This window comes from Loxodonta africana, chromosome 15, assembly GCF_030014295.1.
Source record: "Loxodonta africana isolate mLoxAfr1 chromosome 15, mLoxAfr1.hap2, whole genome shotgun sequence".
Lineage (NCBI taxonomy): Eukaryota > Metazoa > Chordata > Mammalia > Proboscidea > Elephantidae > Loxodonta > Loxodonta africana.
This window is the reverse complement of record NC_087356.1, coordinates 22,034,623-22,057,647: the sequence shown is the minus strand read 5'-3', so window position 1 is coordinate 22,057,647 and position 23,025 is coordinate 22,034,623.

Below are 23,025 nucleotides of genomic sequence, written 5' to 3'. Positions count from 1 at the left end.
TAATAGAAAAAGACCAAATGATAATCCACTGATCTGCTGTGTCTTTTTTTCTTTGGGGTCTTTACATGTAGAGTACTTAGCTCTCAGTTTTCGCCCTACTTGTGAATCAATCTGTCAATAAATATATATTGGGCATTGTAAGTACTAAGTAGGAAGCTAGATATAGAAAAGTACAAGTCTTAGAAACCTTCCCTTGAGAATCACAGTCTAATTGGGGGTATAGCTCCACTCTATTCTATGGGGTCGCTATGAGTTGGAATTGACTCGACAGCAACAGATTTTTGGTATTGACTAGTGGTGCAGAGCCCTGGTGGCTAAGTGGTTAAGAGCTTGGCTACTAACTAAAAAAGGTTGACAGTTCAAATCTACCAGCTGTTCCTTGGAAACCTTATGGGGTAGTTCTACTCCATCCTATGGTGTCGCTATGAGTCAAAATTGACTTGAAGGCAGCGGGTTTAGTTTGGGTTTGGTATTAACTGGTAGGAGCTCTTGTGGGATAATGGTTAAAAGCTTCACTGCTAACCAAAAGGTTGACAGTCCAAATCCACCAGCTACTCCTTGGAAACTCTACGGGGTAGTTCTACTCAGTCCTATAGGATCTTTATGAGTCAGAATCGACTCGACAGCAATGGGTTTAGTTTGTTTTTTTGATTGACTAGTAGGAGACCCTGAGTGTTGCACAGTTAACATGCTTGGCTGTTAACTAAAAGATTGGAGGTTTGAGTCCACCAGAGGCACCTCTGAAGAAAGACCTGGCAATCTACTTCTGAAAAATCAGCCATTGAAATTCCTAGGGAGCACAGTTCTACTTGACACATATGGGATCACCAAGAATTGGAATTGACTTGATGACAATTGGGTTTTATTGATTAGTATGGAATGGTCTTATATAATACTAATAACAAACAGTTTTTTTTTTTTTTTTGAGTGTTTGCTGCATGCCAAAGCTTAGTGTTATCTTTAAATATATTATCTTATTTAACCCTCACAATGATCCCTGGTAGGTGCTATTTTCCTCCCCATGCTCAGGAAAGAAACCAGTGGTTGGCATGACAGAGGAACTTGTCAGGACCACTCTTCCAGGAGAGCCAGGGCTCACACCAATTCTTTCTGAGTTCATAGCTGGATGGGCCTCCAGAGCTCAGCATCTGATCCTCCCTGTTGCTAACCTCTATAGTATACAAAATCCATACTCTGGGAGTGAAGAAGAAAGGACCTGTTAGGGTGAGTCATCAGGGAACTTCTTCCACTCAATACACAGAAGGGAGATTTGGTCTTTCATTCAGGTTATGTGGAGTGACCCCAAACTAGGAGACACTCACTAGCTCAGAGTTAATTTCCCAAATCTGTTCCCAGTGTGTTCCTTCTAAATCAATATAATAATATTGGCACACTGAATATATAAAGAGATGGAAACTTTTGGTTTCCTATCATCAACCCTACTTTAGAATATGTGGATGATTTCTTCGCTTCGTTTATAAATTAAATCCATGTAGGAAATCCAGTAACTCTTCACATTCTTTGGTGCCATCATACTCTAATTCAGATGCAAACATGACTTGAACTAATTATAATCTATTGGTTAAGAGTAAGGGCTCTAGAGTCACACTGCCTCCATTTGAGTCCGAACCAGGGATGGATCATCCAATAAGCAAGGTAAGCATGTGCTCAAGACATCAACAAAACAAGGGCACCAGTTGTCCAAAGCAAAGACCCACTGATGACAAGCAGACAGCACACAAGGGAAAGCAAGTGCCTCAGTGGAAGGGAACTGGCAGGGCACTACATGAAACTGATACCCACTCCAGTGTGTGAGCTTGTGCTGGCCAGAAATAAAGTTCATGCTGGGTCACAAGGGAGCCAACATGAATGTTGTTGAAGCTATGAGGCCCCTACCACTTCAATACCTTCATTGACATATGTCTCCTACAGTCCCCTCCTGTGTAATTGAAACTCCTTAGCTTAGCAGGTCTCTTGGGAGTATACTATTTCTTTCTCATAAACAATAGTTGGGTGGGCTATTGAGTCTAATTTTTCTACATCCACCCTACATGCAACTGGATCCAATATGAGCAGTTAATGGGCAAGGAGGGATTATATTAATAGATAACAGGACGCTGATCCATTTTGAGAGACCTGTCTTGTACATTCACGTCTGCTGATCCAGAAACTTCAGCCAGGAGGACCAACAATGCTCTTTGCATTGATACAAAACAAGGGTGTGCTCTTGTGCACATCCTGGTAAACAAAAAATGGAAGCTCCGGTCTCAGATAACCTGAAAAAAATGAGGGAAAATGAATAAGTCAGCTCTTGCAGTGACTTCAGTCAAGTTACTTTTTGGCTGTATTCCATTTACATACAGAATTATGCCCTAAGTTTTGTAAACAACAACATTTATAGTATTTATAACTTTAACTTTAAAATATGTTTGGCAGACATGCAGATGAAATCTAGCATACATTTAATATAATGCTAACATGGGTAATAATTTAATATAATCCTAACACAGCAAACATCCAAAATACTAGAAATATTAATAATTATCTAAAACAGAAAGTTTTAATTTCTGTATCAAGCGAGCTTTGTTTTTTATTGTCTGTAGCATGGGACACCTGTTAAAACCCACTGCTGCTGAGTCGATTCTGACTCATAGCAGCACTGTAAGACAGAATAGAACTGCCCCATAGAGTTTCCAAGGAGCTGTTGGTGGATTCGAACTGCTGACCTTGGTTAGCAGCTGTTGCTCTTAATCACTGTGCCGCCACCGTTCCGCATGGGATACAGTGCTTGATATTATTCTATATATGTTAATAAGTGAGGTATTAAGCACATTAAAAACAAAAACTGTTCTGCTGTCGAGGCGATTTTGATTCATACTGACATTAGGAGGACACAAATTCAATATCTATTTATCTTGTAAAAAATTTGTTTCTGTTTTGCAACAATAAGTGTTTTTAAATTTGTCTTCCAAGAAAGGAACAAAGGGCATTTGCCAGAACATTACCTTTATATTTTTTCAGGATATTTACATATCTCTGTGTAAGAAAATTGAACAATTCCTTAAGGAAGTAAATTAAATGAATATTTAGATAATAAAAAATATATAAATGTATTTTATTTACCATTTCCCTTCAGACTACCTTTCTTTTAAGAAATTAATTGCTATCTTTATGACTCGCAAAACAAACTTCTCGTCAAGAAACGGTGCTATTGTTACATCAGTTACATATGTATCTCTGAATATGGGAGTTGAACAATTCCACAAAGAAATAAAATGTAGATTTCATAAATTTTGTATATGATAGCGATTACATTTTCTTTTTCATTTCAGACCAATCAGGTATAACCCCACAATTCTGTTCTCTGTTGTTGACCACATAACGATGCACCAGTGGCACTATAAATCGTGTGACTTGTGACATATCTGGTCCTGTCCTGTACAAAGTGAAACAAAACACATCTTCAAATTGAGCATACCCTTGTATTTGTATCATGCTCTTTGTGGATTTCTGTCGCCCTGGTTGGGTATCAGCATCAGTCCAATGAACTGTGAAGATGCAGCATCAAAGGATGGAAAATGAAAGTGCAAGTTTTTAAGTATTATTTCAAGATGAACAGCACTCTTGGAGATCTGTGAAGGGTCTACTATTAAACATCGTGAGACAAACAAATGGAATTATTTCTGATTGCCTTTTAAGTACTATTTCTTTTTGTTACCAATCACCAATCTGACACAAAGGGTCCTTGACTTTTCCCAAGTGAGAATACATGCGAAAGACATACTTTATCTTCAGCAAGCTTTATTTTGCTTGAGTCAAGCAAAAGGAGTCAGCAAGGGACTAAGCCTCTCCAAAAGACTGACTCGAAAAAGGAAGCAAGGCTAGGGCTTATATGGGTTCAGTGGATACAATAATGAATATCTAGTGGGCTTCTTTCAAGGGGTGAGTACTTCTCAGAATGGCAGTGCATGCTAATTAGGTTACGCCTGCATCTGGAATCCAAGATGGACCCACTGATATTCAAGATGGAGTCCTCTCAGCAGCCCTTAAAAATCTCTTATTATGGGATATAGCATGAGGGGCACTGATCTTCAGCACTACATCGCCATCATCGGAAGGCTACCAAAAACCAAAACCAAACCCAGTGCCCTCGAGTCGATTCCAACTCATAGCTACCCTATAGGACAGAGTAGAACTGCCCCATAGAGTTTCCAAGGAGTGCCTGGCGGATTCGAACCGTCGACCCTTTGGTTAGCAGCCTTAGCGCTTAACCACTACGCCACCAGGGCTAAAGAAGGTTAAACAGTGGTCACACTTTGTTCTTCTGTGCATGCAGAGCCTGTAAGGGGGGAAGGGACTAGAAAAACACTAAAAAGGAGGCAGTAATTCATGGGTTGTTTCAACTTTACCTCATGTTAACAGGGTGTGGTTCCTGTTTACCCAATTTTTAGATGGTATTCTAAAAAAAAACAAAAATTTTTTTTTTAATATTTTAATAGCTCTTTTGTTCCACCAGCACAGTTAACCCTGTCTCATTTTGACTATCTCACACCTGAAGAACAAAATTACATGTTACAAATATTTTTTTTACTTACTAATTTTCAAATATAAATTTTGTGTTAATGTCTAAATTTGAATGTACATTTTATTTTATAAATTTTACTTGCTTTATAAATTTTATTTATTTTCAGCTATTCAAATTTATTTGCTATGGGAGAACCAAATTTAAAAAGTGACGTAAAATGAAATGGCAACAACTAAGTGGAGCACAAAAATGGAAGCTCGCAGAAGATAAAAAGAAAAGGATTTGTAAATCCTAAAGACAATTTTAAAATTAACTTCCTTTTCAAAACATAATGTATCAGAAGAGACTTTGTGATGGTTCAGATTGTGTGTCAACTTGGCTGGGCCATGATTCTCAGTGTTTTGACAGTTGTATAATGTGATCACTTCCCTGTTGAAACTTGGTACGGGACCACCCCTGTGCTGGAATCTGCTGAGTGGTACCGGCAAGGATGGGGCCTGTGGTGGCTCTCTGCCCCCTCAGACTTTATCTCCCCCCCACCCCCCGCTGCCACCTACTTCCTTCCTGCTCACCTTGCAGGGGGCTTTTGCCTGTTCCCGATTCTGCAGCTGGCGCCCGTTCATCTGATCTCCGGTTCTTGGGACTTGGGCTAGGAGCTTGCTGGACCACCAATCGATCTTCACAGCATGTGGCAGCACTGCTCTCTGGCCAGCTGATCTTGGGTTCACCAGTTCCTGCAGCTATGTGAATCAGGAGATTTTTCTTTCCTGCCTTAAGGACTTGGAATTTACAGCCTGTAAAAACTGTGTGAGCCATTTCCTTGATATAAATCTCTCTCTTTATATATATATGTGTGTGTGTGTGTGTGTATACATATACATATATATACACGTATACGTATATATACACGTACATATATATATACACATATGGAAACCCTGGTGGCATAGTGGTTAAGTGCTACAGCTGCCAACCAAAGGGCCAGCAGTTTGAATCCGCCAGGCACTCCTTGGAAACTCTATGGGCCAGTTCTACTCTGTCCTATAGGGTTGCTATGAGTCGGAATCAACTCGACGGCACTGGGTTTGGTTTTTTTGGTTTTATACATACATATATATATGTATGTATGTGTGTATATATATATACACACACACACACACACACACACACACGTGTCACTGGATTTGCTTCTCTAGATAACCCAGCCTAAGACAGACTTCTTCCACTGAATGCTCGAGTTTAACAGGTGCAAATCATTGTACTGGTAACACTAATACAGAGCTTACTAATAGCAATACAGATATAACAGGATTTGTTCCAAATTCTGCATCCATTCTTTGCTGCAGCAAAAAATTAAAAATGGTGTAGAAAGGGAAACTATTTTAGAATCTGAACTTGTCACATCTGCAGATCCTATAAATAACAAATACAGATCCTGCTTTGTGGAATTTTTTTTTCTAATGATATAAATTACTGGATTGAAAGAGGGCTAAGCGATTGTCAACATCACAGTGAACAGTTTGAAAATTTGTGTCAAAAATTTCTGGATGGTAAACAAACAAAATTCTATAGCCAGCATGTATTTCTAGTATGCTAATGGTGAAAATTATAAGAGGAAGTAGCTACTGTATTCTCCATCAGTTGGCTCTGTACATATTTTGTTTGCAAACTATTCAGTCCTGAATAATTTCATTCTAGATTTGCTACAGGTGGATTTAGCATTGGCACAAATCAAATGTGACTGATAAACATAAAAACAGTTTAATTCACAGAAACTGTACGTTGTCCTATATAAACCAAAGACATGGTTTTGGCTTAACTCATGAACTGGAAAGACAAGTTAATAAAAAACATCAGTATTGGAAAGCCATTTTGCAATGCATTTTTGCCATCATTATAACAATTGCTGAATGTGAGCTATCTTTCCAAGAAGAAATGAAGTGTTTGAGTACCCACAAAATAGAAATTTTGGGGCTTTACTTGAACTTGTTATTCAGTTTGATCCATTCTTGGCACGTCACATCTCAAAATATGGTAACAAATGGAAGGGCAACCCATCGTATATGTCTAAAACAATGTGTGAAGAATTAATAAACTTAATAAGTGATAAAATTCAATAAACTATTTTCAGCGAGATAAGTGTACCTCCATATTTCAGTTTGTAGATTCCACTTCTGATCTTTCTCATACAGATCAGCTAAGTATTGTTTTAAGATATGTATCTCCAACAGATGGAAAACCTATCAAGGGATTTATCACTTAAATGTCATACTAGTGAAGAGATTGCAAATCAAGTGCTTTACTATTTATGTGAAGTTTGAAAAACTGAGTTTTCTAAGTGCAGAGGCCAGTCCTATGACAATACTGCCGATATGTCCAGGCATTATAAAGGCATGCAACAGAAAATTTTAGAACATAATGAATATGCCATTTTCCTACCATGTGGTGCCACATTCACTTAATCTTTTAGCATGTAGCACAGTAGATCATTGTCCGGAAGCAGTTGATTTTTTTCTACTTTCAGTTACTCTACACATTTTTGCTGCCTCTCTTTATCAATGAGCAGTTCTTGAAACATAGGCAATGATCAAATATTAAAATGCTGTAGCAATGAGTGCAATCCTAGAGTCATACACTTAGATTCTAGATGCCTTAGAAAATATTTCTGAAGACCAAACACAAAAAGAAGGTACCAAAAGAGAAGCTGAAAACATTGTCAACAAAATGCAAACACTAAAGTATGTATTTATGCTGGTTATGTGGAATAATATGTTGTAGCATTTTCATTGGATGAGTCAAGCTCTCCAAGATTCAGAAGTAAATTTAAACACAAGCACAGACCTCTACCAGTCATTAACAGGGCATTTACATAATTTAAGGGAAGATTTAGCAGATTTTGTAAATGCAACAAAACAAATACTGCCAAATACTGATTATCAAGCAGTTTACCATTGAAGAAGTATTAGAAAAAAGCAAGTAAATGATGCAAGTGCTTCAGAAGTATTGAGTGCCAGATATCAATTTTGTATAACCACACACTACACCATCATTGACACACTTGAATCTTGCATGAAAAGAGGGGCAAAAGTGTATGAAGTTCTTTCAAAAAGATTTTCCTTCTTAAACAATTTAGACATACCTGATGAAGAATGCATGAAGACATCCAAGAAATTAGTGCAGGCTTCTCCCAATGACTTAAATACAAACCTTTATGAAGAAGTGTGACAGATTTTGTTAATAATGTGATTTGAGATTTTGATGCCAAAGGCAATAATCACAGCATGAGCCTGGGCTCTGAGGATTCCTTTTATTATAAATTATAGGATATCAGAAGTGTAAGAGTCCAGATAGGTACCAGGTTTAGCTCTGCCAGGCAAACAGAAGCCAGAGACCCACATCACCCATGTGAGGCAGCCTAGATAGTCAGGAATTTTATTCCCATTTGGGAGACATGTAATACCCCAGGGCATTTACAACTAGTTAGTTAGGTGACATACAAAATCCTCAAAACACATTCAAATAACAGTTCATCTTGATTCTCTTTAACTAGAAGTAAACTTTGGCGACTAACTTTCTCTGGGGATGTTGATGCTACTCAGTAAAACCAATCAGGGCTGCCACACTGCCTAACTACAGGGGGCACCGTTTCCATCATGGTCTGTTCCTCTCTTGTGGAATCATGTCCCTTGGGGTTGTGTAGTGCAAAATATAGCCCTGGCCCTGGTGGATTGACAACAAAATGTGGGTCATTACAGCTGGGGAGTTGGAAGTTGTCGGCCAGGGGTGATTTTCAAAACTGTTGTATTGATTACATATTGTTGTTATAGATGTAGCCACCCCAGGACTTAGCCATTGTTCCTATTCATTTTAACAAATGTGCATCCATTCAGCAAAGGTTTACTAAAGACCATGATCCAGGCACTAACACAGGAAACTATGGATACCCTGGTGTGGCTTATGTTATCACAGAGATGCATAAACAGAAGCAATGGGCTAATTTGGTAAAAACAATTCATTAGAATTGTGAGATGCAAGCAATTAGTTGGACAGTCAGATTTTTAAAATATTTTAATAACGTCTCTGTGTGTTGTTGGTAGAACTTACACCTGAGAATATACCATGTGAGGAATCTACTGTTTTTTTCCATGATGTTTTGCCTCATTTTTCTACTGAAGTTGAAGATCAACATTATTCCCTCTTAATGTGATGAAATCAGGGACAGTCAACAAAGTAATCATGAGATCTTGGAAGAAGGAACTTGACAGGTAAAATTTGAAATTACCAAATAATGCCACAGGCTTCAGCAGTGTCTACACATTTGTGCAAAATTCTGAATTTTATGCAACATTTGTCACTGAGCAATTAAACAAGATTAAATCATATCAAAGATTATAACATTTTTATAACTCATTGGTGGTCTTCACTCAAGTTCTTCTTCTGCCCACCTTCCCACCACACCCAGTGGTCAATCTGTAACCTTTGCTCCATAGGTGGAGCCCTGCTGGCATAGTGGTTAAGAAGAACTCGGCAGCAGTTTGAACCCACCAGGTGCTACTTGGAAGCCCTATGGGACCGTTCTACTCTGTCCTATAGGGTCGCTATGAGTTGGAATCGACTTGACGGCAACACGTTTGTTTTTTTGCTCCATAGGTGTATTTTAATAAGTAATTAACATTTTCTTCTTTCCCAAAGTGAGTTACCAATTCCCTTATTTTTCAAGAAGTATTTTAAAAGAGAACTTTGGAGCATACCTGTGGTGTCATTTTCCGAGTTCTGCGGGTCAGAACTTAAAAAAAAAAAAAAGGATAGGAACATTTGAAACCATATGAACATTTTGATTGTTAAACCTCAAATCTGTCTCAGTGGATTAAGATTTCACGAAACAAGACACGCCCAAGGTGACAACTTGTAGAGCAAGCGTCAGCCCAGAGCCATCTGAGCTGTCAGAACATTAAAGCTCGTTAAGGAGATTCCTGCGCAGAAACACTCACACGTTGTTACTGGGTCGCCTGAGCGTCTACCACGGTCCAGCACTTCACAGTTCTAGAAAAATCTGCTCACTGAGGTTGGGGTGTTGCATTCCAGCTGAGAGCCTGAGGTCTTTAACTGAAAGGCAAACATATTGGTTTTGTATTCTGTGTTTCTGGAGGGTGTAGTTATTTAAAACAAAAAAAAAAAGTGACAATAATGACAAAATGGAGGGGGGATCCACTCACCTGTGAGTCTATTAAACCGCCCACCAGCTGTTTGGAAACCCTGGTGGCATAGTGGTTAAGTGTTACTGCTGCTAACCAAGAGGTGGGCAGTTCAAATCCGCCAGGCGCTCCTTGGAAACTCTGTGGGGCAGTTCTACTCTGTCCTATAGGGTCGCTATGAGTCAGAATCAACTCGACGGCAGTGGGTTTGGTTTTTTTTGGTTTTACCAGCAGTTTATCCCGGAACATACAGTTCCTTCTTTGGAGAAGTCTTTCACATAGGAAAAGGAAGTCCTCCCTAGGGGATTAAACCAGGGGAGCTGGGTGAAATGCTATACTTGCTTCTGATGGTGTGAGACTTCTCTTTTGCAAGCTATTGGTTTTATTTTTCTACTGTTTGCTTAAAGATTAGCCTTAGGGAATTGACATAATTAGGCATAAAATCTCTGGCATGATACCGAATCAATCACATCTCAGTTTTCAGCCAGTGCGAGGGCTGCGGTCAGCTGTGGGGAAGGCAGCCGCTGCTGAGGGGACCAGGCTAAGAGGTTCTCATCCCCAGCTGGGCGGCTTGTTCTCAGGGTGACTGGCAGGATCCACGAACAAGCTGTGTCCTTGAACAATCTGGTCTCACTGCTGGCATTTCTGTGTTTCTTTATAGCCCAGCCTGAAGTCCTTATTTGCAGGCAAACTGAACTCTTAAAGAGGAAGAGCAAACACATGAGAGCTCGGAGGTCCGCCACCGTGGGAGAAATTTGGGGGGTTGTGTAACTGCTGTGGTTCCAGGAAGCAGGGGAAGAATGACAGAATGTACGTAGGCTGGTCAAAACGTCTGTCTGTGGGCAGGCTGGCTTTTGACATTTTAGTTAGAGGATTACTTGTCAGCTAGTGAGACTAAATGTTAGACGTTTGCACAATGTCTACTTCCACAATATTTTGAGAAGCTAAGCCAAGAAAGGAGAATAATGAATATGTAAATCCGAATCCTTAAATGGCATCTAACACCCCCCCCCCCCCCCCCCCCCCGCCAATTGCCATCAATTGGATTCCGACTCATAGCAGCGCTGTAGGATAGAGTAGAATTGCCCCACAGGGTTTCCGAGGCTGTAATCTTTATGGGGCACACTGCCACATCTTTCACTCACAGAGCAGCGGCTGGCGGGTTTGAACCACTGAACTTTTAGTTAGCAGCTGAGCTGTTTAACCACTGTGCCACCATGGCTCCTTTAAAAGGTATATAAAAGCCTAATTTTAAAAAGTAAAATAATAATAGGCTATGAGCCTAAATAATGGAAAATTATAGCTAACATTTATTTACCTGGTGTTTTTTCTTTTTTTTTTTTACTATGGGTCAGAATGCTCAAATCCTCACAAACCGCTGTGAGGTAGTGAGTATCTTGACATTGATAGCCTGGGTTCAAATCTCAGCTCCACTACTTATGGGCAGCATGGCCTGGGTAAGTCCTTTAGCCTGTCTGTACTTCAGTTTCTTTACCAGAAAAATGAGAATAATAATAGTACCTATTTCCAAGGATTTTTTGAAGATTAAGTGAGTGATTATATGCCAGGTATTTCTAACACCTCCTGGAGTATTGTCAAACTCATTGCTGTCAAGTGGATTCCGACTCATAGTGACTGACCCTGGCATATTAGAAGCACTCAAAAAACATTTCAGTATAGTTGTCATGAGATACCTCCGAGTGGACTCCAACTGCTAGTTTTTAGTTTGCAATACCCAGGGATTCCTAATACAAGCTAGCTGTCATTATTATAGAAGATGGTAGAATAGAGAGATGGTGGGCCAAGAGGGTGGAGCGGTGGGCATTAAGTCCATCTAAATCCTAGAAATAGTGTATTTGCTGGGTGTCCCTGCACGCTAATATCCGGTAGGTTTATGGGTAGATACACTTACACATCCTCCCCCTGAAGCTTTATGAACTTGAACTTTGACAGAAAACACCCCACTCCTGTCTTCCTTGGTAAACCCATAGCCAATTTCCCCAAGGAGAATATGGGAAAAAGAGGGGAGGCCCAACATTTGTCAGTGTCTTCTTCAACGGTATTGATTTTGGTTCTGATTAAACGAAACCATCTTATGCATAAACGTCCTCCACCTCCAGAGGTGGAGGGAAAGGCTGGGCAGCATAAAATTTACCGGGACTGAGTAACTCAAGCTGATTTGGGGTACACGACACCCAACCAGAGTGAGAGACTTCACAGCCCTGAGTGTCCACAGGTTTATTACTTAATGCCTCAGGCAACAGAAATTATCTTGCAGAAACTCTTTTTGACTTACTGTAATACTGGGATCTATGTACTGAAAATCAATGTGTATTTTGTTTCATTCTAGAGAGTCTCAACAACTGTCGCCTAAAACATACTTTCGTACTCTCATTGTGCCATTAAAGGTCAGCCATTGCCAACAGGCCTTAGATTTCCTGTAACTCAATAAAGGACATTGTGAAGCCGTGATAGCCCGAGTCACAGGGGGGCCGTTGGTAAGATCTTTAGGTTTAAGTAACTTCTCGATTTCATATTTTATTGCTGAGTTTCCCAGCTTTTCCTACCTTATTTGTGAGGCAGAACTCACTTCTGGATGGAGTTTGCATGCCACCTTTGGCTCTTTGGTCTCCTGTCCTTCTCTGTCTTTGCCCTTTGGTGCTTCTGAGACCAATGGCCCTGTTTGTTTCTTTGGCCTGAGGCTTTGATTAAATACGAGGTTTTATAAGCCTCCCACAATCGTTTTCGGACCTTCATAGACTCCAAACTAAGAGAATGAGCATAGCCCAGGCCATAGTTGTTTTCTGCTTGTGGGCTCAGTCTTTCAACTCTATGTATGGACAACCAATGAACAGCAACAAATCATTTAATGTTAACTAGATTGAAATGGATTCTCCAGTCCATTTCAAAATCATTAAGACCTTTAAAAATCAACAACTGGTCAAACCATTACATTAAGGTCAGCAAATCATTGGATAACCAGGGTTATTTACAAATGTTTTGATTGTTCTACTTAACATAAAGGTGAACTGGAGATGATTCTGACCACCTAAGCCCCCAGACGATGCTTTATTGCCTTGGCTGATTGATAAATCCTATATTCATGAGACAATTAGCAACTCATTCCTTCATAGATGTGGGTTATACAATCAGGATGAGGAAAGAGTGCACTGAAGCTGACCTTCTGGAAATCTTTACTTTCCATCTATGAAATGTAATGTACTTGAGAATTAAAAAAAAAAAAAGTGACCAAATATGAGCGTTTTAGAAAGTTAAAAATCAGTATGCAAATATAAGGCAGTATTATGAGTATTATCAAGATCTCTTTCTCTCCCTCTTTTTCTCTCTGTGTGTATATATATATATATACACATGTATATACATATATATGTATATAAAAACAAAAACCTATTGCCGTTGAGTCCATTCTGACTCATAGCAGCCCTGTAGGACATAGTAGAACTGTGCCATAGGGTTTCCAAGGAGCAGCTGGTGGATTCAAACTGCCGACCTTTTGGCTAGTAGCCTGAGCTCTTAACCACTGCGCCACCAGGGCTCTGATATATATGTGTATATATATACACATACATTTATATATATGACATCTAAACTTGATGTTGGGTCGGCACAGTGGCTTTAACAATGAACTCAAACAGCAATGATTGTGGGGATGGTGCAGGACCAGGCAGTGTTCCATTCTGTTGTACATAGGGTCACTGTGAGCCAGAACTGACTCAACAGCACATAATCACACAACAACAACCCTGATGAATCTGGTAAATGTTAAGATTATCAGTGTTTGAGCCCACTGTTTTTTGCAAATAACCCTCCAGACCTTCATAGTAAAGTCTGACTTCAGTTCCAAAGATCGTATTTTAGGATTCTTTCTTTTTTTTTTTTTCAACAAGTAATTTTCTTCCTCTTACCCATTATTTATTTTATTTTTGATACTAGGTCATAAAGATCAATTACTCCTATTAATCAACTGGAAGAGTGGATAAAGGTAATGTCATGGACGTATTAAGGGCCAGTTTGCCCACTGGCACGAACTGTAGAAGCTGGAGCACCTGTGTGTTTGTGCCATGAGTTGCTCGGCGTGATGATATAGCCATTGTTATTTTGCAGAAAATTTTATTTTTGTCAGGTCAAGAAGCCTGTAATTCTCAAAGTGATCCCGGAACCTTATTTAATGCAACAAACCACAAAAAGAGCTGGGTTGAACTTTGGTGTCTGCAAGTTGGAAAGCAATAACTTTCCCCAGCTTTTCTGTAAGCGACTTGTGTCATGTGACGAATGCAGAACCTTCCCTCACAAGGGTTTCCTGATATTATACACTTGTAGCAAATAAGGTTAGAACCTTTAAAATATAGCATTTAGTAATGTGCTGGAAATAGCTGCTTCGCAATTCCTTTAAAGGTCATCGCATTTGCTTTCCAGGCGTCGTTTGAGCTCAAGCTTCCACCGAGTGGAACTGGGAACACGCTTGCCTTTGTGGCTTCAATATCCCCAAGCTTGAGAGGAAAATGGCAGGTCTGTCACATAGTGTGTGGAGCGTGTGTTTGTGTGTGTGTACTGGGACAGATTAACCAGTAAGCAAGTTACACACAGGCTGAAAATAAGCAAGGTACGCATGGGCTTAATTGTGTTTACTTACTAATCTGTAGTGCACAATTTCACATGGGTTTCACCACATCTTTGCAGTCTGTGTTCATGCCCTAGCTAGCTAATTCTGGTTCCCTCTCTATGCATTAAAAACCCTACCTAGAACTCCAAGCCCAAGGTATAAACTCCCTTTCTCCTTCCATGAACTGCTTTCTTCCTAATTTCCTATTTAGCCATTTTCTGGGCTATTTATAATTTTTTGTTTGTAATTCTCTGCTTTTGATTGTTAGCCATCTTTTCAAATGTGTCTATCTCGGTTCAACTAGATTGTAAGTGTCTTGAAGGCAAAGACTGCGTTTTCTACATTGATGTAAATGCCATATTATTTAGAGCAGTGCCTCATATATACTATTTAATAGATTATTCAAAAATATTTATCAATAGACTGCGATTTTACAGGGAAGTTGAAGAATTTGCTCATATCACGAATGTTATTATAATAAAAACAGTTGCAGCTGAGTCGATTCCGACTCATGTTAGCCCATGTGTGAGAGCTGAACTGTGCTTCATAGGGTTTGCAATGGCTAATTTTTCAGAAGAAGATCACCAGGCCTTTCTTCACAGCCTACAGGTGGACTTGAACCTCCAACCTTTCAGTTAGCAGAGGAGTGTGTTAACTGTTTACACCACCCAGGGACTCCAAATGTTCCTGTATCAAAACCAAACCCATTGCTTTCAAGTCGATTCTGACTCACAGTGACTGTATAGGACAGAGTAGAACTGCCCCATAGAGTTTCCGAGGCCGTAATGTTTATGGAAGCAGAATGCCTTATCTTTCTCCCATGGAGTGGCTGGGGGGTTCAAACTACCAACCTTTAGGTGGTATTAATTTAGCCAGATAAGTTTGTGAGTGAACAACATGCTGTGTACACTTGTGACAGGGATAGCATGAGGGCCTGGGGTATCAAGTATGTTGAAATTTGTAATAAGTGGAGATTTCAGAAGATAGAGGACTTAGCCTGATTTGTAAAATGCTTACTACCTGAGACATGTAGGTTCAGCAAAGTCTGTGAAGCGGGTTGGATAAAATGCTATGAGGAGGATATAAACGTGAAACCAGAGGGCAAAACCAGTAGCACGGTGAGTGAGGATAGTAGCAGAGAGTGGACTGGTGGACAGCATTGTGTAGCAGGGTCAAGACTTTGCTGTTGGATTGGACAGATGATAATTCTCCTTAGAAGATTTTGAACAACTGAAGGATTCCATCCAAATGGCACATGTAAAGGATTGTTTTGGTGGAAATAAGAAGTGAGCAAGGAGAAGAGGTTACCATATGGGTAGAGTAACCTGAATCTGATCAGGGGCCTGAGTATAGAAGGGGGAGAAAGGAATGATGTACAGAGGGAAATGCTAGGACCTGCAATGCGATCTGTTTAAGGAGTGAGAGGATGACACTGGCAATATACTGGGACCTCAGGGGAAGAGAAAGGATTTGACTTTGTCCCATCCCTTGATGGTAACCATGAGCAGTGAAATGGTGTGATCCCAGCTAATCCTGAGATTAGGAGTGTGAAAGATCAGCCACTCCCTAGTTCCAGGGAGATCTCTCCTTAGGATATCTCCAAGGACAATGATGTGGAAAGCATCAGGTTGCAGAGTTTAGGACTGGTGAGTTATCTTTAACCTGTCAGCCGAGAGATGGCATAGAAAGTCATTGATTGGAAATCGGAAGGTCTGTGCTCTGGATTTTGGCACACTGTGGCTTGAGATTTGACAGCATAGTGTTGGTGGAAAATATAGCTTCCTTGGATTTAGCTCAGATAGCTGCACAGGACTCCTAAAATCAGAGACTATTTTATCTAATATATGTATTATGTATTTTATTATGTATATTGGTTTGCATAAAATTTTCTTCCAGGGGTCTTTCTTCCAAGATAGTTTGTAGTAGTTGACTTCCCTGCAGAGGGCTATGTCAAAGGTGATAAAGTTGAGAATGATGGGGGCCCTAGAAGACAGGCAGATAAGAAAGCAGAGAACTTGGAAGGAGAAGCCCCAAGTGTGTGCAAATACAAGTATCTATGATGTGGGAAGATATGAATATATTTCCTCAACTGGTGGTTCAAAATGCCACCCAAACCTGAATCTGATCAATCTTCTAGGTCCAGATACCAACTGATAGGAGAGGAGAGAGGAAAGTACTAAACTGTACCTTGGGGAAGCCATCAGCAAAATCCAGACTGTGGAAAAATCTGTTTCCTCAACAAAAATGTTCTAAGACAGGAAAAAAAAAAGAGATGAGATGATACTTTAGATGAAAAGAGGCTTTCAATACTTATAAATGAGTTGCAGTGTGTGGACCTCATTTGGATCCTCATTCAAACAAACTTAAAAATTATGACGTTTATGAGACAATTGTAAATGTGAACGCTGACTACTTATTTGATAATTATTTAGGGAATGTTATTAAATTTTTAAGCTGTGGTAATAGTATAATAATTTTTTTTTTTTAGATTCATTCTGTTTGAGAGGTCCACATTGAAATATTTACAGATGATATGATTTGATGTATAATTTCCTTCCAAATAATATGGGAGCGAGGGAATGCCTAGGGTATAAATGAAACAAGATTGACCACGAGTTATTTTTATTGTTACAGGTGAGTGAGGCACACCGCAGTTCATTTTACTATTCTGTGCTTGGCATTCTCCACACTAAGAACATTTTTAATATGTCTTTAATCTGTGTTAAGCATTTTCTTTAGTTCTTGGGGCTTTATTAGCACTTTCTCAAGTGACAGTTTACAGCATCCCTAAAAGAATGGGGTATAGACATTGCTATCTTTTGGGTAGAAGGTGTTAGTAATAATGAAGAATTGCTAACATAAAGGAAGCATAATTTTTATTTTACTCATGGATTCTCTGCCCCCCACCCCTCCACACAGTCGAATGCCTTTGCGTAATCAATAACACACAGGTAAACATCTTTCTGGTATTCTCTGCTTTCAGCCAGGATCCATCTGACATCAGCAATGATATCCTTTGTTCCACGTCCTCTTCTGAATCCGGCTTGGATTTCTGGCAGTTCCCTGTCAATACACTGCTGCAGCTGCTTTTGAATGATCTTCAACAAAATTTTACTTGCATGTGACATTAATGATAATGTTTGATAATTTCCTCATTCGGTAGGATCACCTTTCTTGGGAATGGGCATAAATATGGATCTCTTCCAGTCAATTGGCCAAGTAGCTGTCTTCCAAATGTATTGGCATAGACTAGGGAGCACTTCCAGCTCTGCAGCCATTTGTTGAAACATCTCAGTTGGTATTCCCTCAATTCCTAGAGCCTTTTTTTTCACCAATGCCTTCAGTGCAGCTTGGACCTCTTCCATCAGTACCATTGGTTTCTGATCATATGCTTACCTCCTGAAATGGCTGAAGGTCGAACAACTCTTTTTGGTATAGTGACTCTGTGTATTTCTTCCATCTTCTTTTGATGCTTGCTGCATCATTTAATATTTTCCCTGTAGAATCCTTCAATATTGCAACATGAGGCTTGAGTGGGTAGTCCTCAAGTTTTCTCATATGGTTTGCCAGATGATCGAAGTCAGTAGAAATAATTAAGAAGTTATTTCCCACAAATATAGCCCATGTTTGGTGCTGAATCAGAATTTTATATCTCTCTGTCTATCCATCTATCCATCCATCCATCTGTCTATCTACCTAACTATCTGGGAGTCCCTGGGTGGCACAAACAGTTAAGCACTCCACTACTAGCCTAAAGGTTAGTGGTTCAAATGTACCCAGAGGTGCCTCTGAAGACAGACCTGGCCATCTCCTTCCAAAAGGTCACAGTCTTGGAAACCCTATAGAGCAGCTCTATTCTTTACACATGCGGTGGCCATGAGTCAGAATGCAGTTGACAACAACACATATCTGTCCGTCTATCACGGATTTTACAGATGCCCAAAAAGCCATTTTGCCTTGAAATTTTGGACAAAAGTCACAAAAATATAAATATCACAAATATCCATGGAATTTTAGAATTGAAAGGCACTTAATCCAACCCTCTTGTTTTATTAATTCAATAAGCATATACTGAGTACCTAGTACTTAGTAGGCATCATGAAAGGTGTTGTTAGAAACAAAAGTTGCCTAGGACACAGCTGTGGTCTTCATCTTAACAGAAGGGCAAGTGGAAGTGCAAATAAATAATGACACCTTCTGAAGACACAATAGTGTCTGTAGAGACTGTAGTGATTCACACACAGACTGCCTGTCTCTAAGTATAGGACTCTTTCCAATGTATGTCATGGTCAAGGCAGTTTCTAACAGCAAATATCTAAAAAGACCTGACCTGAGTGCTCTCATTTGCAAAAGGTTTAGCCAGTGGAGGTCCATGCAGTGAATGAAATACTAGTTAAACAGCTCCCACTTATTGGGAGCTGGTAATTTACTCTGAAAAAAATCTTAGTATAAAAATCTAATTTCAACCCATTTTCTCAGAGGGTAAATTTTATTCCATTTCCTTTTCTCAGGGCTCTGTCATTAGCATATTAAACTATGAGTGAATCAATTATTTAAAACTGGCAATATTTTTTATTATGTCTAATTAAGTGTTTAATCAAGACATTCTGGTATTTAATTCTCTGGAAACAGCAGTCACCAGAGGATGAATGAAGTGGCTGGGTGGAACTTTACTAACAACCTCTTGTACTCAAGGGACTAAGGAGGAACCTGGATTCCCTAAAGGTAAAAAAAAAAAAGAAAAAAAAGGTAAAGGAGAGGCAAACAGGAGCAACTCACAGAAGAGACAAAAAATGGCAGCAAGCATGACCAGTAGCAGTTGAAGATGATGGCTGTGTTTCTGAACAGAATGCTGACCGTGAGGAAGGGTAACTCCCACCCCAGCTGCGGGATGTGCTTCGTAGAATCTCCGTTGCACAATAAAACTGAGTGTTAGGTTTGATCAAACACTCTTTGATTTTCTCTAGACTTCTTTAAAGTATTTGACCATGTCAGTTAGCTATTAGTTAGCCAATCACTTGGATGTTCTTAAACTACTTCAAAGACCCTCTGAAAATGATTTAATCAATAATTACACTACATTTCAGAGTAAGCTGTTGATTTCAAAAGTACATCTTAATATTTTACTCACTGTGTAATCTGTTAGGCCACCATATTTCCTGTTAAGGACAAACCATCCCAAAATCGATAGCTGGACAATAAAAAAAAAAAAAATTGGAAAATGTCCAGGAGTCGCTTAAAGGAAGATAAGACTGGTGGAAAAAAAAGAGATTATGTAATTCATGCATTCATATTTTTTCAATGAATATTTATGTACCAGAAATTATTCTAATTAGCACCAGAGATATAATGAATAACAAGACAGTCTCCAGCTCTCTCAAAACTTACAGTGTACCAGGAATATAGATAAAGTAGAAATTACAATGCCATGTGGTAAATACTGAGATAAAGGTATGTGCTGAATGCTATGTGTTCACTCAGGAAAGGGACGTCAGGAAAGCTTCTGAGAGGAAATTGTGCACTAACTAACAGTAGCAGATCCAGTAGAAATGAACCTTCTTTTCCAGCAAAATGGTGGGGAAGATACCCAGACTGATCCACTAACAAAAATACCCAAAAATGTTGGATAGACTGTTTAAAAATTTTGTGTTTTTTACTTGTGTCAGTCTTGCAGGTAAAAAAGTAAGTACAAAAACAAAGTGAAAGCAGAAACTCATAGGGGTAAACAAAAGACTGGGGCCAGCTTTTTCTCAGCTGCTATCCAAAAGGTCATCAGTTTGAATCCACCAGCCACTCTTTGGAAACCCTATGGGGCAGTTCTACTCTGTCCTACAGAGTCGCAATGTATCTGAATTGGCTCAGTGGCAGGATTTAGCTTGCATGGAGATGACCTTGGAAAGCTAGGTGTTGAAGAGGCTGACTATCGATTTGTTAGGTCCTTGCCTAATTAAATTATGCCCTTTCTCATGACTGTTACAAGAGCAAATAATATGTTTCTATTGTGTTTAGTCACTGCATGTTTCTTATCACAGTCTAAGTCACTATAACTAATACTATGTATTAGAGGTAATACATATTTTTTCATTTTTATTGTGCCTTAAGTGAAAGTTTATAAATCAAGTCAGTGTCTCTTACAAAAATTTATATACACCTTGCTATATACTCCTAGTTACTCTCCCTCTAATGAGACAGCACACTCCTTCCCTCCACTTTCTATTTTCGTGTCCATTCAGTCAGATTCTGACCCTTCTGCCCTCTCATCTCCTTTCCAGAGAGGAGCTGCTCACATAGTCTCATGTGTCTTCTTGATCCAAGAAGCTCACTCTCCATCAGTATCATTTTCTATCCCATAGTCCAGTCCAATCCCTGTCTAGAGAGTTGCCTTTGGGAATGTTCCTGTCTTGGGCTAACAGAAGGTCTGGGGACCATGACCTCCGGGGTCCTTCTAGTCTTAGTCAGACCAATAAGTCTGGTGTTTGTACGAGAATTTGAGGTGTGCATCCCACTGCTCTACTGTTCCCTCAGGGGTTCTCTGCTGTGTTCCCTGTCAAGGCAGTCATTGGTTGTAGCCAGGCACCATCTTGTTCTTCTGGTCTCAGACTGATGTAGTCCCTGGTTTATGTGGCCCTTTCTGTCTCTTGGGCTCATAGTTACCTTGTGTCTTTGGTGTTCTTCATTCTCCTTTGTGCCAGGTGGGTTGAGACCAACTGATGCATCTTAGATGGCTGCTTGCTAGTGTTTAAGACCCCAGATGCCACTCTCCAAAGTGGGGTGCAGAATATTTTCTTAATAGATTTTATTATGGCAATTGACCTAGATGTCCTCTGAAACCATGGTCCCCAAACCCCTGCCTCTGCTATGCTGGCCTTCAAAGTGTTCAGTTTATTCAGGAAACTTCTTGCTTTTGGTTTAGTCCAGTTATGCTGGCCTTTCCTATATTGTGTGTCGTCTTTCCCTTCACCTAAAACAGTTCTTATCTACTACCTAATTAGTGAAAAGAGGTAATATTTTAAGAGATAATGGCAGAGAATTTTCTAGAATATATGAGAGACCCAATCCTCTGGTTTAGGAATCTAAACAATTGGGGAAAGGGTAATCCATATCAAGAGACATCACAGAGAAACTGCAGAACACTGAAGACAAAAAGAAAATCTAAAAAGTAATTGGAAAAAAATACCAGATTACCTTCAAAGGAGTAATATTTAGACTGCAAGCTGACTTCTCAACAGTAACAAGGTAAACCACAAAATAGTAAATTACTATCTTAAAGAAATATTCAGAGAGACCTTTAATATATTTTGGAATTGCATGCCCACAAAAATATCTTCCAAGATTAAGGCCAATAAAAAAACATTTTATACAAAGAAAAACTAAGAGTTTATGAGTAAAGGAATATCATTAAGGAAATACTAACAGAAAATACTAACAGAAACACTTCAAGCATAGGGAAAATGATCTCCGGTGCACAATTTGAGAATAAATGATGAGAACAAAAAATTACATGGATAAACCTAAATCTAGACTATGTGAGATAACAACAATAATGTCTTAAGTGGTAAAAAATAATATAACTAAAATACATTAAAATAACAGGATTTAGTCAAGAGCTGGAGTTTGGTGTTAAAATGCTGAGTCCCTTATATTTTGGGGAGGAGGGTAAAGATATTGAACAAATTTAAACTTTGACAATATAAACAGACACATTAAAATTTCTAGAATCAAAATAGGTTGTATTATTCCAAATTAAGAAGGAAGATGAAGTAATGAGATGCCACAAAAGAAGGCAAGGAAGAAGAGAAAATAAATAATTTTTAAAATATAGAACAAAGAACGCACGAGTTATAAAAACAAAGTTAAATATATCAATTAGCTAAAAAAGTGTAAATAAACTAACCAGCTAAAACTAAACCCATTGCCATCGTGTCGATTCTGACTCTTAGAGGTTCCAGTTTTTTTAAATAGATTTTAAGTCCTGGTAAAAATTCAAAATCTAGCTATACGCTGTTTATAAGAGCCACAGCAAAACTGTAAGTTCACAGAATGGTAATCAAATGAGAAAAAATATGCCAAGACAAGTTCTAACTAAAAGATTTTATATAAATAAATAAATATAAAAATATAAATTATATATGTATTATATATATATTTTATATATATATATATATATATATATATATACAGAAACCCTGATGGTGTTGTGGTTAAGAGCTACAGCTGCTAACCAAAAGGTCCACAATTGGAATCTACCAGGAGCTCCTTGGGAACCCTGTGGGGCAGTTCTACTCTGTGCTATACGATCACATGAATTGGAATGGACTCCAAGGCAACAGGTTTGGTATTATATAAATATATAAACGTAAAAAACATAAATATATAATATATATATTTGCAAACATTTGTGTGTATATATATATATAACCTTTTAGTTAGAACTTGAAATATATATATATATGCAAATATTTGTGTGTATATAATGCATATACATGTATGTATACGGTTTGATAAGGTGCAGGGTAGGGTGAGATATGCTATAAAATATACACCCACACATATATACATTATGTCTTGTAGTATTGAACCAGGAATGAACATACAGGCTAGTGAAAGAGGAAAGAATGCAGAACCAGGTTCACATATATGGAAGTTTGAGGCACTGAAAAAAATTTCAATAATTATGGGTT